Source organism: Mesoplodon bidens (genome assembly GCF_964165515.1).
Source record: "Mesoplodon bidens genome assembly, chromosome: 2".
NCBI lineage: Eukaryota > Metazoa > Chordata > Mammalia > Artiodactyla > Ziphiidae > Mesoplodon > Mesoplodon bidens.
Genome location: NC_138177.1, coordinates 32,211,237 through 32,224,139, shown reverse-complemented (window position 1 = coordinate 32,224,139; position 12,903 = coordinate 32,211,237). Strand labels below are relative to the sequence as shown.

The 12,903-nt window shown below is 38.2% G+C and overlaps 1 pseudogene across 1 annotated transcript; it reads right to left on the bottom strand.

The window, feature by feature from the left end:
• Positions 1-8,733: 8,733 nt before the first annotated feature.
• On the bottom strand, positions 8,734-10,173 carry LOC308611768 (heterogeneous nuclear ribonucleoprotein H-like; annotated as a pseudogene). Its single transcript has one exon. The product of its transcript is annotated as a heterogeneous nuclear ribonucleoprotein H-like (transcript).
• Between the last annotated feature and the right edge of the window lie 2,730 nt (positions 10,174-12,903).

Below are 12,903 nucleotides of genomic sequence, written 5' to 3'. Positions count from 1 at the left end.
CCACCCACTGCCCAAACCTCACCCTTGCTTAGGCCCCACTCTCCACAGCCAAGGCCTTCCCCCTCTCTTTTCTTTTTTTTCTTTTCCCTCTTCCAAATTTTTACTATTGTGGTACTGATGTACCTTCCAGTTGTTGATTCATCTATATTTTTATTTTTACATTCTTTCTAACATATCTGTTAGTTTCCTGGTCTAATTTTATTTTTTATTTTGTTACTCTTCTCTCTCCTCTTTTTTTTTTTTGCCACCCCATGCAGCTTGTGGGATCTTGGTTCACAAGCCTGGGGTCAGGCCAAAACTCCTGTGGTGGGAGTTCTGAGTCTGAACCACTGGATGAACAGAGAACCTCAGACGCCAGGAAACATTAATCAGACTGAGGTCTCACAGAGTTCCTCTTCTCAGCACCAAGACCCAGCTCTACACAATAGCCTACAAACTCCAGCATTGGAAGCCTCAGGCCAAACAACCAGTAAAACAGGAAAACAATCCCACTCAAAAAAAAAAAAAAGGGACAGCAAAAAAAAGTCACAGATGAGAAGCAAGGTAAAAACCTACAAGACCAAATAAATGAAGAGGAAATAGGCATTCTACCTGAAAAAGTATTCAGAGTAATGATAGTAAAGATAATCCAGAATCTCAGAAATAGAATGGAGGCATGGATTGAGAAAATACAAGAAATGTTTAACAAGATCTAGAAGAACAAAGAAACAAACAAACAGAGATGAAGAACACAATAACTGAAATGAAAAATACACTAGAAGGAATCAATAACAGAATAACTGAGGCAGAAGAACGAATAAGTGAGCTGGAAGACAAAATGGTGCAAATAACTGCCAAGCAGCAGAATAAAGAAAAAAGAATGAAAAGAATTGAAGACAATCTCAGAGACTTCTGGGACAACACTAAATGCACCAACATTCAAATTACAGGGGTCCTAGAAGAAGAAGAGGAAAATGAAAGGGTCTGAGAAAATATTCAAAGAGATTATAGTTGAAAACTTCCCTCACATGGGAAAGGAAATAGTCACCCAAATCCAGGAAGCACAGAGAGTCCCATACAGGATAAACCCTAGGAAAAACACACCAAGACACATATTAATCAAGCTAACAAAAATTAAATTCAAAGAAAAAATATTAAAAGCAGCAAAGGAAAAACAAAAAATAACATACAAAGGAATCCCCATAAGATTATCAGCTGATTTCTCAGCAGAAACTCTGCAGACCAGAAAGGAGTTGCAAGATATACTTAAAGTGATGAAAGGGAAAACCCTACAACCAAGGTTACTCTACCCAGCAAGGATCTCACTCAGATTCAATGGAGAAATCAAAACCTTTTCAGACAACCAAAGATAAGAGAATTCAGCACCACCAAACCAGCTTTACAACAAATGCTAAAGAAACTTCTCTAAGTGGGAAACACAAGAGAAGAAAAAGACCCACAAAAGCAAACCCAAACGATTAAGAAAATGGTAACAGGAACATACATATCAATAATAACCTTGAATGGAAATCGATTAAATGCCCCAACCAAAAGACACAGACTGGCTGAATGGATACAAAAACAAGACCCGTATATACGCTGTCTACAAGAGACCCACTTCAGACCTAGGGACACATACAGACTAAAAGTGAAGGGGTGGAAAAAGATATTCCATGCAAATTGAAATCAAAAGAAAGCTGGGGTAGCAATACTCGTATCAGATAAAATAGACTTTAAAATAAAGACTGTTACAAGAGATAAGCAGGGACACTGCATAATGATCAAAGGATCAATCCAAGAGGAAGATATAACAGTTATAAATGTTTATGCGCCCAGCATAGGAGCACCTCAATACATAAGGCCAATGCTAACAACCAGAAAAGGAGAAATCGACAGTAACACAATAATAGTAGGGGAATTTAACACCCCACTTACACCAATGGACAAATCATCCAAACAGAAAATAAATCAGGAAACACAAGCTTTAAATGACACAATAGACCAGATAAATCTAATTGATATTTGTAAAACACTCCACCCAAAAGTGGCAGAATACACTTTCTTCTCAAGTGCACATGGAACATTCTCCAGGATAGATCATATCTTGGGTCACAAATCAAGACTTGAAAAATTTGAGAAAATTGAAATTGTATCAAGTATCTTTTCTGACCACAACAGTATGGGATTGGAAATCAATTACAGAAAAAAATAACTATAAAAAACACAAATACATGGAAGCTAAACAGTGCACTAGTAAATAAGCAAGAGATCACTGAAGAAATCAAGGAAAGATACATAGAAACAAATGACAATGAAAACACTATGACCCAAAACTTATGGGACACAGCAAAAGCAGTTCTAAGAGGGAAGTCTATAGCAATTCAATCTCACCTCAAGAAACAAAAAAAATCTCAAATAAACAATCTAACACTGCACTTAAAACAACTAGAGAAAGAATAACAAAGAAAACCCAAAGTCAGGAGAAGGAAAGAAATCATAAAGATCAGAGCAGAAATAAATGAAATAGAAACTAAGAAAACAGTAGCAAAGCTCAATAAAACTAAAAGCTGGTTCTTTGAGAAGATAAACAAAATTGACAAACCCTTAGCCAGACTCATCAAGAAAAAAAAAAGAGAGGACGCAAATCAATAAAATTAGAAATGAAAAAGGAGAAAGCACAACTTACACTGCAGAAATACAAAGGATTATAAGAGACTACTACAAACACCTATATGCCAATAAAATGGACAACCATGAAGAAATGAATGAATTATTGGAAAGCTACAATTTTCTAATACTGAAGCAGGAAGAATTAGAAAATATAAACAGACCTATCACAAGTAATGAAATTGAAACCGTAATTTAAAATCTTCCAACCAACAAAAGTCCAGAACCAGATGGCTTCACAGGTGAATTCTATCAAACATTTAGAGACGAGCTAACACCCATCCTTCTCAAACTCTTCCAAAAAATTTCAGAGGGAGAAACTCCCAAATTCATTCTACAAAGTCACCATCACACTGACACCAAAACCAGAAAAAGATATCACAAAAACAGAAAATTATACACCAATATCACTGATGAGCATAGATGGGAAAATCCTGAAGAAAATACTAGCAACAGAATACAACAGCACATTAAAAGGATCATACACCATGATCAAGTGGGATTTATCCCAGGGATGCAAGGATTCTTCAATATACGCAAACCAATCAATGTGATACACCACATCAACAAATTAAGGAATAAGAACCATATGATCATCTCAATACATGCAGGAAAAGTTTTGCCAAAACTCAACACTGCTTTTTGTTAAAAATTCTCCCAAAAATGGGCATAGAGGGAACCTCCTCAACATAATAAAGGCCATATATGACAAACCCACAGCAAGCATCATACTCAGTGGTGAAAAACTGAAAGCATTTCCACTAGGATCAGGAACAAGACAAGGATGTCCACTCTCGCCACACATTTTTTTGTTTTTAGTGAATTTATTTATTTATTTATTTTTATTTTTGGCTGCACTAGGTCTTTGTTGCTGCGTGCAGGCTTTCTCTAGTTGCAGTGAGCAGGGGCTACTGTTTGTTGCGGTGCACAGGCTTCTTATTGCGGTGGCTTATCTTGTTGCAGAGCACAAGCTCTAGGGGCATGGGCTTTGGTAGTTGTGGCATGTGGGCTCAGTAGTTGTGGCTCAAGAGCACAGGCTCAGTAGTTGTGGCACAAGGGCTTAGTTGTCCCTGGCATACGGGATCTTCCCAGACCAGGGTTTGAACCCATGTCCCCTGCATTGGCAGGCGGATTCTTAACCACTGTGCCACCAGGGAAGTCCCCACTCTTGCCACTCTTATTCAACATAGTTTTGGAGGTCCTAGCCACAGCAATCAGAGAAGAAAAAGAAATAAAAGGAATACAAATTGAAAAAGAAGAAGTAAAGCTATCACTATTTGCCAATGACATGATACTGTACACAGAAATTCCTAAAGATGCCACCAAAAAATGACTAGAACTAATCAATGAATTTGGCAAGGTTGCAGGATACAAAATTAATGCACAGAAATCCCTGGCATTCCTATGCACAAACAATGAAAAATCAGAAAGAGAAATTAAGGAAACACTCCCATTTACCACTGAAACAAAAGGAATGAAATACCTAGGAATAAACCTACCTAAGGAGGTGAAAGACTTGTACTCAGAAAACTATAAAACACTTATGAAAGAAATCAAAGAGGACTTCTCTGGTGGCGCAGTGGTTAAGAATCCGCCTGTCAATGCAGGGGACACAGGTTCGAGCTCTGGTCTGGGAAGATCCCACATGTTACGGAGCAACTAAGTCTGTGCACCACAACTACTGAGCTTGAGCTCTAGAGCCCATGAGCCAAAACTACTGAGCCTGCGCCTAAAGCCTGTGTGCAACTACTGAAGCCCATGCGCCTACAGCCTGTGCCCCGCAACAAGAGAAGCCACCGCAATGAGAAGCCCACGCACCACAACAAATAGTAGCCCTTGCTCGCTGCAACTAGAGAAAGCCCGCATGCAGCAACGAAGACCCAACACAGCCAAAAATAAATAAATAAATAATTTTTTTACAAAAGAAATAAAAGATGACATAAACAGATGGAGAAATACACCATGTTCTCAGATTGGAAGAATCTATTTTGTGAAAATAATTATACTACCCAAAGCAATCTACAGATTCAGGGCAATCCCTATCAAACTACCAACGGCATTATTCACAGATTTAGGACAAAATAATCCTATAATTCGTATGGAAACACAAAAGACCCCGAATAGCCAAAGCAAAATTGAGAAAGAAAAACGAAGTTGGAAGAATCAGGCTCCCTGACTTCAAACTATACCACAAAGCTACAGTAATCAAGACAGTATGGTACTGGAACAAAAACAGAAATACAGATCAATCGTACAGGATAGAATGCCCAGAGGTAAACCCATGGACATATGGGCACCTAATTTATGACAAAGGAGACAAGAACATACAATGGAGAAAAGACAGCCTCTTCAGTAAGTGATGCTGGGAAAACTGGACAGCTACATGTAAAAGAATGAAATTAGAACACGACCCAACACCATACACAAAAATAAACTCCAAATGGATTAAAGACTTAAATGTAAGACCACACACTATAAAACTTTTAGAAGAAAACATAGGAAAAACACACTTTGACATAAGCCACAGCAAGATATTTTTTGACCCACCTCCTAGAGTAACAGAAATAAAAACAAAAATAAACAAATGGGCCTCAATGAAACTTAAAAGCTTTTGCACAGCAAAGGAAACCATAAACAAGATGAAAAGATAACCCTCAGAATGGGAGGATATATTTTCAACTGAAACAACAGACAAAGGATTAATCTCCAAAATATACAAACAGCTCATGGAGCTCAACATCAAAAAAACAAACAATCCAGGTAAAAATGCACAGAAGACCTAAATAGGCATTTCACCAAGCAAGACATGCAGATGGCCAAGAGGCACATAAAAAGATGTTCAACATCACTAATTATTAGAGAAATGTAAATCAAAACTACAATGAGGTATCACCTCACACCTGTCAGAATGGCCATTATCAAAAAAAGCTAGAAACAATAAATGCTGGAAAGGGTGTGGTGAAAAGGGAACCCTCCTACACTGTTGGTGGGAAAGTAAATTGATACAACCACTATGGAAAACAGAATGGAGGTTCCTTAAAAAACTAAAAATAGAACTACCATATGACCCAGCAATCCCACTACTGGGCATATACCCAGAGAAAACCATAATTCAAAAAGAGAAACGCAGGGCCTTTGTATGGAAGTATTATGGCAGCACCATAGCACTGGTGGAGGATGAGGAACAGGTGAAAATTACTGCAGTTCTCTCAGGATCTCTTGGGGGGAGCTCCGCTGCCCCCCTGCCAACCCATTGGACTACAGCACTGCTTCTTCAAAGTGTTTAGAGGAGAATCCTTGAGCCTGTTGGAGAGGCGGCAATGGTGAGATGACCCATTCAATCTCCTGACTGGAGCATCAAACTCTGGCAGCTGACGTTCTGGAGTTGTTGGTGAGGAGAAGATTAGTGGTCTTGACATTCACCATGTAAATGACAGGGTCTAGGGGCTCCAGCTGGGTGTCAGGCCTGTGCCTCTAAGGTGGGAGAGCCGAGTTCAGGACATTGGACCACCAGAGAGCTCCTGGCCCCACATAATATCAATTGGCAAGAGCTCTCCCTGAGGTCTCCATCTCAGTGCTAAGACCCAGCTCCACTCAACGACTAGCAAGCTCCAGTGCTGGACACCCCATGCCAAATAACTAGCAAGACAGGAACACAATCCCACCCATTAGCAGAGAGGCTGGCTAAAATCATAATAAGTTCACAGACACCCCAAAACACACGACTGAACATGGTCTTGCCCACCAGAAAGACAAGATCCAGCCTCATGCACTAGTCCCCTCCGCCAGGAAGCCTACACAACACACTGAACCAACCTTACCCACTGGGGGCAGACACCAAAAACAATGGGAACTATGAATGTGCAAACTGTGAAAAGGAGACCCCAAACACAGTAAGTTAAGCAAAATGAGAAGACAGAGAAATACGCAGCAGATGAAGGAGCAAAGTAAAAACCCACCAGCCCAAACAAATAAAGAGGAAATAGGCAGTCTACCTGAAAAAGAATTCAGAGTAATGATAGTAAAGATGATCCAAAATCTTGGAAATAGAATGGAGAAAATACAAGAAACGTTTAAGAAGGACCTAGGAGAACTAAAGAGCAAACAAGATGAACAACACAATAAAAGAAATTAAAAATTCTCTAGAAGGAATCAATAGCAGAATAACTGAGGCAGAAGAACAGATAAGTGACCTGGAAGATAAAATAGTGGAAATAACTACCAAAGAGCACAATAAAGAAAAAGAATGAAAAGAATTGAGGAGAGCCTCAGAGACCTCTGGGACAACATTAAACGCACCAACATTTGAATTATAGGGGTCCCAGAAGAAGAGAAAAAGAAACGGACTGAAAAATATTTGAAGAGATTATAGTTGAAAACTTCCCTAATATGGGAAAGGAAATAGTCAATCAAGTCCAGAAAGCGCAGAGGGTCCCATACAGAATAAATCCAGGGAGAAACACGCCAAGACACATATTAATCAAACTATCAACAATAAAATACAAAGAAAAAATATTAAAAGCAGCAAGGGAAAAGCAACAAATAACATACAAGGGAATGCCATTAAGGTTGTCAGCTGATTTTTCAGCAGAAACACTGCAGGCCAGGTGGGAGTGGCAGGACAAATTTAGGTGATGAAAGGGAAAAATCTACAACCAAGATTACTCTACCCAGTAAGGATCTCATTCAGATGAGAAATTAAAACCCTTACAGACAAGCAAAGCTAAGAGAATTCAGCACCACCAAACCAGCTTTACAACAAATGCTAAAGGAACTTCTCTAGGCAGGAAACACAAGAGAAGGAAAAGAACTACAAAAACAAACCCAAAACAATTAAGAAAATGGTAATAGGAACATACATATCGATAACTACCTTAAATGTAAATGGATTAAATGCTCCAACCAAAAGACATAGACTGGCTGAATGGATACAAAAACAAGACCTGTATATAAGCTGTCTACAAGAGACCTAATTCAGACCTATGGACACATACAGACGGAAAGTGAAGGGATGGAAAAAGATATTCCATACAAATGGAAATCAAAAGAAAGCTGGAGTAGCAATTCTCATATCAGACAAAATAGACTTTAAATTAAAGACTATTAGAAGAGACAAAGAAGGAGACTACATAATGATCAAGGGATCAATCCAAGAAGAAGATATAACAATGGTAAGTATTTATGCACCCAGCATAGGAGCATTTCAATACATTAGGCAAATGCTAACAGCCATAAAAGGGGAAATCAACAGTAACACAATCATAGTAGGGGACTTTAACACCCCACTTTCACCAATGGACAGATCATCCAAAGTGAAAATAACTAAGAACACACAAGCTTTAAATAACACATTAAACAAGATGGACTTAATTGATTTTTTTTTTCAGTTTTAAAAGGAAGACTTATTCGACAAGTTTCACTTAGCGCAATACACCTAAAAGGAAAATCACAATACAGTGAAAAGATTTAAATCAAGGCCTCAGAATTTCGTACAAACACCAAGACCAAAATCCTAAACTACTGGTATTGCGTCTCAAATTTTCCCCATTAACTTAAAAAAAAGCTTAAACTTACATGCCATAGAGGTTATTAAATGAAACTAGAATTAATAAACATGCCAAATGTTTCACTTTTAATTGTAGACACAGCTCCTATATTGAGTTTTACAAAAAAGCATGTCTTTCAACAATGCATCCAAACAGTGTTCAATGTAATGTGGTGTAAGCAACATTTAACATAATTCAACTGCTTTAACCTAAATAAACCTACTGCTTAAATACATCCTACAATATAACTAACTTGAGAAAAGCTGAAAATTATTTAACAGTAATAGATTACTCAACCTAGTTACATCCTAAATGAATGTTTGTGTTCAAAAATACTGAAACTTAAGTCTTTAAAACAATCCTGATTTCCACTTAGAGTAAGCATAAATCACAATCTTGTATTGCAAAACTGTTAAAACTTAAGTTTTATTTTTCTTTTAAAAAATGTTGACCAAGAGTCAGTGATCAGAATCAATTACAGTTCCCACCCACCACTCATACTGGACATGCTAGACATCCCTCCCATTCCATTCACTCCCATAGACGCTCGGCTTCCACTACTGTAGTAGCTTCTGTTCACTGCTCCTTGGCTGCCTATGCAGTGTTTGATTGAAAATCACTGGAGTTTTCCTGTAAAACTTGGTCATATCCACTCATGCTGCTCTGGCCACCATAGCCACCTCCATAACGACCACTCAGCTGCTGGCTGGCTGGGCCGCCATAACTGGACTGGTTTGACAAGCCCATGCCTCCCATCATTTGGCTACCATAAACACCACCGCTTGCTCCTGCTGTAGAATTCAAGAAGAGCTCTACATATCTGTGTTCGTAAGCAGCACCGCTTGCTCCTGCTGTAGAATTCAAGAAGAGTTCTACATATCTGTGTTGCATATTTGCTTTGTCTTTTGCCATAGCTGTCACAGCATCTTCATGAGTTGAAAACTTGACATCTGCTTCACCATTTGCTCTGTCATCAGGACCAATTTCAATATGTACTCTCACAGGGTTGAGTGGTGAAAAAAAATTATAAGTGTCATTCTCAGAAGTTCTGTAAGGTAATCCCTGCATGTGTACACAGTGTCCTGTTGTGCTCTGGAAAGTAGAGCCACCATCCCCATATCTGTGATCTGACATTCCTGAAAAACAATTATTGTTGTATAGTTATCCAAATCTATCTGACCCAAATCCATAGCCATCACTATAGATATTATAATCATCATAGCCTCCATAACCTCCACCATAAGCACCATGCCTCATCCTTTCAAAGCCAGCTCCTCTTCCAATGCTGTTATACCCTCTGCCAGCCCCAGGTCTGTCATAGGGACCTGGCCACTGCATGGGCATAAGTTTTCATGGTGGATCATAGTGAGTTCTAACTTCAACTCGACTGCTCTTAAAGATTTCAATATACCTGTGCCCTATTCTTTCCTTGTGTTTCTTTAGAGCCTTTTTAGCTATTTCCTGTGAAGCAAACTGCATGAAGGCCTCCCCCATACTGCTCCCCTGGAAGTCCACCAGCAATGTTATCCCATTTGGCACAATTTCCAACCCTGAGAAGAACTGAACAATTTCTTCCTTGCTACATCTAAAGGGGAGTCCTCTAAGCCATACAAAACCATCACTGGCTGTGTCAGGACTATTTGGACGAGTATGCTTCAACACCCAATCCATTTCAACGTTGTTTGACTTGAATACTTCAACATACCTGTGTCCCATAGTTTCTCTGTCTTTTTTCAGGGCCAATTTGACTTCATCTTCTTTTTTTTTTTTTTTTTTTTTTTTTGACTTCATCTTCTGATTCAAGTTCAACTAAATCCTCGCCACTCGGTCTGCCTTCTCTGGTGTAGATGAAACGAATAACTTGAGCCCCATTTTGAATTTTGCAGTCAGAAAATAACCGCTGCACTTCGTCGGCCAAGCAAGACCAAGACAAGCCCCAGACCTTCACCACGAATCCCTCGCCACCTTCAGTGCCCAACATCAACGTCTCTTAGGGCATCCTGGCATCAAAACAGACTCCACACACAACTTCAGCACGGCTGAGAAGAAAATCAATTGATATTTATAAGACATTCCATCCAAAAACAGAATACACTTCCTTCTCAAGTGCTCATGGAACATTCTCCAGGATAGGTCATATCTTGGGTCACAAATCAAGCCTTGGTAAATTTAAGAAAATTGAAATCCTATCAAGTACCTTTTCTGACCACAATGCTATGAAACTAGATATCAATTACAGGAAAAAAACTGTAAAAAAATACAAACACATGAAGGCTAAACAATATGCTACTAAATAACCAAGAGATCACTGAAGAAATCAAAGAGGAAATCAAAAAATACCTAGAAACAAATGACAATGAAAACACCATGACCCAAAATCTATGGGATGCAGCAAAAGCAGTTCTAAGGGGAAGATTACAACAATACAATCCTATCTCAAGAAACAAGAAAAATCTCAAATAAACCACCTAACCTTACAACTAAAGCAATTAGAGAACAAAGAACAAAAAAATTCCAGAGTTAGCAGAAGGAAAGAAATCATAAAGATCAGATCAGAAATAAATGAAAAAGAAATGAAGGAAATTATAGCAAAGATCAATAAAACAAAAAGCTGGTTCTTTGAGATGATAAACAAAATTAATAAACCATTAGCCAGAGTCATCAAGAAAAAAAGGGAGAAGACTCAAATCAACAAATTAAAAATGTAAAAGGAGAAGTAACAACTGACACTGCAGAAATACAAAGGATCATAGGAGATTACTACAAGCAACTATATGCCAATACAATAGACAACGTGGAAGAAATGGACAAATTCTTAGAAAAGCACAACCTTCTGAGACTGAACCAGAAAGAAATAGAAAATTTAAACAGACCAATCACAAGCACTGAAATTGAAACTGTGATTGAAAATCTTCCAACAAACAAAAGCCCAGGACCAGATGGCTTCACAGGCAAATTCTATCAAACATTTAGAGAAGAGCTAACACCTATCCTTCTCAAACTCTTACAAAATATAGCAGAGGGAGGAACACTCCCAAACTCATTCTAAGATGTCACCATCACCCTGATACCAAAACCAGACAAAGATGTCACAAAGAAAGGAAACTACAGGCCAGTATCACTGATGAACATAGGTGCAAAAATCCTCAATAAAATACTAGCAAACAGAATCCAACAGCACATTAAAAGGATCATACACCATGATCAACTGAGGTTTACCCCAGGAATGCAAGGATTCTTCAATATACGCAAATCAATCAATGTGATAAAACATATTAACAAATTGAAGAATAAAAACCATATGGTCATCTCAACAGATGCACAGAAAGCTCTTGACAAAATTCAACACCCATTTATGATAAAAACCCTCCAGAAAGTAGGCATAGAGGGAACTTACCTCAACATAATAAAGGCCATATATGACAAACCCACAGCCAACATCATTCTCAGTGGTGAAAAACTGAAACCATTTCCACTAAGATCAGGAAAAAGACAAGGTTGCCCACTCTCACCATTATTATTCAACATGGTTTTGGAAGTTTTAGCTACAGCAATCAGAGAAAAAGAAGAAATAAAAGGAATCCAAATCAGAAAAGAAGAAGTAAAACTGTCACTGTTTGCAGATGACATGATACTATATAAAGAGAATCCTAAAGATGCTTCCAGAAAACTACTAGAGCTAATCAATGAATTTGGTAAAGTAGCAGGATACAAAATTAATGCACAGAAATCTCTTGCATTCCTATACACTAATGATGAAGAATCTGAAAGACAAATTACGGAAACACTTCCCATTTACCACTGCAACAAAAAGAATAAAATACCTAGGAATAAACCTATCTAAGGAGACAAAAGACCTGTATGCAGAAAACTATAAGACACTGATGAAAGAAATTAAAGATGATACAAACAGATGGAGAGATATACCATGTTCTTGGATTGGAAGAATCAACCTTGTGAAAAGAACTATACTACCCAAAGCAATCTACAGATTCAACGCAATCCCTATCAAACTACCACTGGCAATTTTCACAGAACTAGAACAAAAAATTTCACAATTTGTATGGAAACACAAAAGACCCCAAATAGCCAAAGCAATCTTCAGAAAGAAGAAAGGAGCTGCAGGAATCAGCCTTCCTGACTTCAGACTATACTACAAAGCTACAGTAATCAAGACAGTATGGTACTGGCACAAAAACAGAAATATGGATCAATGGAACAGGACAGAAAGCCCAGAGATAAACCCACAGATATATGTTCCCCTTATCTTTGATAAAGGAGGTAAGAACATACACTGGAGAAAAAACAGCCTCTTCAATAAGTAGTGCTGGGAAAACTGGACAGCTACATGTAAAAGAATGAAATTAGAACACTCCCTAACACCATATACCAAAATAAACTCCAAATGGATTAAAGACTGAAATGTGTGGCCACACACTATAAATCTCTTAGAGGAAAACATAGGCAGAACACCCTATGACATAAATCACAGCAAGTTCCTTTTTGACCCACCTCCTAGAGAAATGGAAATAAAAACAAAAAGAAACAAATGGGACCTAATGAAACTTAAAAGCTTCTGCACAGCAAAGTAAACCATAAAGAAGACGAAAAGACAACCCTCAGAATGGGAGAATATATTTGCAAACAAAGCAACTGACAAAGGATTAATCTCCAAAATATGCAAACAGTTCATGGAGCTCAATATAAAAAC